General features: G+C 41.8%; 1 protein-coding gene and 1 long non-coding RNA gene across 2 annotated transcripts in view; both read right to left on the bottom strand.

Moving 5' to 3' along the window:
• Window positions 1–5,000, bottom strand: part of ncanb (neurocan b) — a 169,884-nt gene that overhangs the window by 116,044 nt on the left and 48,840 nt on the right. The gene's annotated exons all lie outside the window — the stretch shown is intronic.
• Window positions 1,249–2,621, bottom strand: LOC134450616 (uncharacterized). Its single transcript, XR_010035126.1, has 3 exons — window positions 2,294–2,621; window positions 1,769–2,021; window positions 1,249–1,440 (listed from the first exon to the last, which is right to left on the bottom strand). It is a non-coding gene; the product is annotated as an uncharacterized LOC134450616 (long non-coding RNA).

Genomic DNA, 5,000 nt, shown 5'->3' with positions numbered 1-5,000 from the left:
ACCTTGTACTTAAAATAACTGTAAGCCGCTTTGAATAAAAGCGTCAGCTAAGTGCAATGTAAATAGGAAACTGCACTGTTACTCTGGGGTCCTGGGTTCCATTCTGGCCCGAGGTCATTTTCATGGCCCTCCCCCATCTGTCTTACACTCATTTCCTGGCCCACTCTTCACTGTACTGTCCTAATAGTAAAGATTGAAAAAGCCTCAATAAAACATAAATGTGACCCACCACCACAAAACCAGGCATAAGTCTCTGGATATCAAAAATGAGTTATCTATGTGGATTGATAGAGCAGAACCCAAGGTTTATTATGGTGAAAAAATTATGTTTCTATCATAAGTAGAACCAAAGTTACGGAAACTTCACTTTTGGAGTTTGGACACATTTCGCGTAACACCTTTTCAAGAAATCGGCCGTCAAAGTTTTAGACTATTTTATAGGTATAAAGTCCTTAGCAACGCATATTAATTATCATCCGATTGACATGAAATTTTCACAGATGATTAATGACACTATGACGGACATGTCACAGAAGTTTTGTTTAAATCAAAGAACTTTAACCTATTATTTAAACGGAAACTGACTTTTCCATCCAAATGGAATTTCGGGGAAATCATCCACCTGAAATATGATCATCTTATATCACCAATTCATGCTCTCATACTGTATCTGTCTTCATGTTATGCCTTAAAGAAAGTGAAAGCCCAACTGGGAAACTCCTACTACCTTTGTCATTGTGACACAGCACTCCACAGCACACAAGTGCACACTGCGCACAATGAAATTGCATTTATGCCTCAAAAGGGGGCAGCCCCCAATGGCGCCCCAAAGGGAGCAGTGCGGCAGGACGGAACCATACTCAGGGTACCTTAGTCTTGGAGGATTATGGGGAGAGCACTGCTTAATTACTCCCACACCAACCTGGCGGGTCACGAGTCGAACCGGCAACCTTTGGGATACAGTCTGATGCCCTAACCGCTTACCCATGACTGCCCTACCGCTTACCAATGGCAACCCTAAAAGAACTAAAAAAGACAATTTAACTTGCATATTCAAATTCAAATGTGCTTTATTGGCATGCTTGGAAGTATCAATGCTGCCAAAGCTTAAAAAAACACAACATACAGTGCATCAAGGACATGAACATTTAGGTCAATATAGCATTAAATTAAATGCATTTAGCATAAACACATACACACATGCACACGCGCGCGCTCACACACACACACACACACCACACACACACACACACACACACACACACACACATTACTCACGTATTCTCTTGTGTACTTGCCACATATTTACAGATTTAAAAGTTCATCTCCACGCCCACAACCTGTCTATGGGCACTCTCAGAGTCAGTGTAAGATTCAGATATGCGTCGCTTTCTTCAAGTCTCCACTCTTGTTGGTGCTTGATGGTCCAATAGTTCTTCTCTATGAAAAATAACAAAAATAATGAATTGACAGAAAAAAAGTTTTCAAAACAAAAATAGTTATACCCTAAGACAGCTACATTTTTTTCTCTTTTCCAGCTCAACTGAAATTAATTATTTAAATATAAATCGATATAGCTCATTATATGGAGTAGAATTTTAACAATCGCCGCCCATTGTAAAGCAAGATATTAACTTTAAAAGCATTGAAATATGACAGCTGCAGCATAAACATGAAATTCATTAAAAGAATGGCTACCAGCCAACTATGACACCCATATTACAAATAGGTTAGATGACCACAATATTTAAAAGAGAATGTTAATTACCTGTCCCAAGAAGAACATCTTTGTAGCTTTGGTTGACCTTGGTGGCAGTGTGAACTGAAGGCAGGGGCTGTAGATCATCACGTTTAAATCCAGGGACATGTCCAGTGAGCACTAGGGCATTTTGTGAACCTTGTTGTTGGATGAATGTCACCTCTCCTTTGATGTTGTCCAGCTGAAGGGATCTCTTTCTCCCTCCTGTCCTGTCCCATTGGAGTACCATTTCAGTAAGCCTGTTAGTCTTTCCTTGCTGATGCTGGAATAAAATAATAGGAATAGTATGTAAAAAATACCATTCCAGTTAACTACAGGTAGAATAGTTGCATATACTCTCAGTATTATTTTAAGTTTAGCCCATTTCAAAACGAGGAGTATGTAATCACTAAAGGCATGCACTGAGACGTTTTTCTAGAGCTCCATTATACCCACACATACATGTCATGCAGATGAAATCCGGAGGGTTAAAACGTAAAAATCAAGAAACAGAAAGTGTCCTCTGCTATGTAACTAAGTTGTACACTAACTTACCAAAGATTATTGGTCTTTTCATAGCCAGAATTGGGAGATACGTCCGCGGTAAAAATCGCATTGGTCTTCTCCACTGCTGAATCTGTTCCCAGTTCGTGCACTCGATCGTCTTTTTCATCATCAAAGGCATCCCAGTCATCATCAGACTCCCAGTCGCCTTTGTCCTTGTCATTGTTGTCCAAAAATGAGGAGTAAATACGGCTATTTACGAGACGAAACATTAATCAAACTTGCAATAACACTAACCATGCTTGGTTTGTTGCGGATGTAAGTGAGAGAACTGCGCATGCCCGTAGAGCACGCGGTGGGCGTTTGACCAATCACGGAGCTTGATCTTGACAGGCATAGCCACAGACCTGTATTAACCTAGACTGGCAATGCCCCTCGAAATTTTCGGATTTCTCAGAGCCTCAGAATCGTAGTCCGCCATCTTAGTGGAGACTCCCGTAATTACGTAATGACGTCATGCATCGATGGGTTTTTTTAAAAATATTTTTTTTGCAACACTGGTTCACTGACCAGGCCATGTGTAACGTCTTTAGAACAATAGCTCTAGTATAAATTAATGTTCTAGAAAAGTCTCGCTCTCAAGTGGCTCGTTATTTTCACAGCTGCAATGTGCTGTGCCGTGTTGTTGCTTGGTTACCTTCAGCGTCCTTGGGGGGGGGGGGGGGTATTAAGGGCACAGTTACCGGTAGCTTCACTGAAAACGTACGGGTTATTTAAGAAATATACATACCAATATACACAGTTGTCATTACATCTGAGTTAAGTACATAAAATAAGCTTTACACACGTAAGCATGGCCGATTCAGTGTCACAAATATCCACAAACCTGCATAAGCGGCAACGAAAACAGTCGGCTTCGGGGTTGCCAGATAACACTGATTATTTCCGTCCATTTTTACCCACAGACCGCCTTCCTCAACGGCCCCGATTGGGCGGGAAACCGCCCTATCTGGCAAGACCGCTCAGCTTCAGGCTCTCTAATAAAACGTTTGGAGGTAGTGAGGGTTATTTCATTATTGGAGTGAGAATTTAGATGTTACGACTTGTCAAAATCTTACAAAAAATGATTGAAACCCACTTTGATAACGTTGTAATCACCGTTTGAAATCGTATGCATTCCTATGGCACACAGCTGCGATAGTCTCCACTAGGCGGGGCTACGTCTGTGGGAGGAGCCCACAGGGCGCGAAAAAGGCAAAGATGGCTGCGCCCAGTCAATCCGAAAAGCTGCCACTGGCTAGAACCGCCCATTGCCAGTCTAGGTTAATACAGGTCTGTGGGCATAGCAACAAGAGGGTTTGGTTTACTCTTTTGATTGGCTCTTTTAAAAGAACTACAAAATAATATCGCCATTTGACCTACGTGATTGGACAGGGCATTTCATTAGCTTTCTTCTCGTACCAAACACTTGGATGATCCGCAACAGATCGGAGGTTGTTTCGATCGGGGAAAAGTGGCCCTTTTCGGCTTTCTCTTTGCTCAGTGAAGCCTGAACTTTTGATCACGCTGACATAATTGACATAATAAACATCTTTATTGACCGAATTTGAATGTAATGACCATGGAAATTGAAAATATAAGTGTTAAGGTACCGTTTTCTTCCAAGATGTCAAAACACATAGACAATCGCTTCCCTGACTAAATTTGGCTGTAGCTCTGAACGCGGCTGCGCGACTTATGCCTGGTTTCGTGGTGAGGGATCACAAATAAAGTGGAACAGCTGGGCTTCTAAAGATATAATGTCATAATACAGATAACATACTATATGTACTTCAATCTCTGACTGACTTGAACTAGAGACAACATCTCAGGTATGAGAAAACAGGCACGTGACGTGATAGCAATATTCTGTGGTATGTTTTGAAGGTCCAGAGGGAAAATGCAGTGGCACGCTGAGACCCTACTGTTTGACTGAGACTGAAGTAATGTAGCCTATGTTACATTATACCACCACAGTATAATATAACACCACAAGTCATCCATTCTCAATATCTGAGAGACCCAATGCACAGAGAGAACTCAACTGGGTAATACTATGGTAAGAATGTGTCTCTGCATTCCATTGTGAAGAACATGGAAATACACCACAAAATCATTACAGAAAGCGCACAGCTGATCTGTTGAAAATGACGCATTATTAACTAAAAAAAAAAATATGTGCCTGGTATAAAACATGAAACTCAGGACGGTGCTATTTGAATAATATTACATCAACACAAATGCGTTTAGTGGAGCTTTCTTCTATACATAGCCTTGAGAGGCGCTCCGTGGCGTGCGGTAGTGTTGAAAAGTGACACCAAAAAAAGTCCATCGCTACTAAGTACAGTCGGCGTATAATGCTTTTCATCACCCTCCACCATGGAATATGATGCTTCCCCAAGGCAGGGCTTCAGCTAATCCTATTCGTTAAAAAAGGAAGGCGCTACTGAACTGCATGGGATTAGATTCAGTGCGCCGGGTTTGATATGCTAACATAACATGTAGATGCTAATGCTAATGTATTGAGCCGCAGAGGATGGCTAAGAATTTAGGTGCGGCATAATAAAGACGTGTGTGTGTGTCCGTGTGTGTGTGTGTGTGTGTGTGTCCATGTGTGTGTGTGTGTGTGTGTGTGTGTGTGTGTGTGTGTGTGTGTGTGTGTGTGTGTGTGTGTGTGTGTGTGTGTGTGTGTGTGTGTGTGTGTGTGTGCGCGCGCGCG

This window comes from Engraulis encrasicolus, chromosome 6 (genome assembly GCF_034702125.1).
Source record: "Engraulis encrasicolus isolate BLACKSEA-1 chromosome 6, IST_EnEncr_1.0, whole genome shotgun sequence".
NCBI classification, from domain to species: domain Eukaryota; kingdom Metazoa; phylum Chordata; class Actinopteri; order Clupeiformes; family Engraulidae; genus Engraulis; species Engraulis encrasicolus.
Note: the sequence above shows the minus strand (reverse complement) of the source record. Positions and strands in the feature narration are given on the sequence as shown.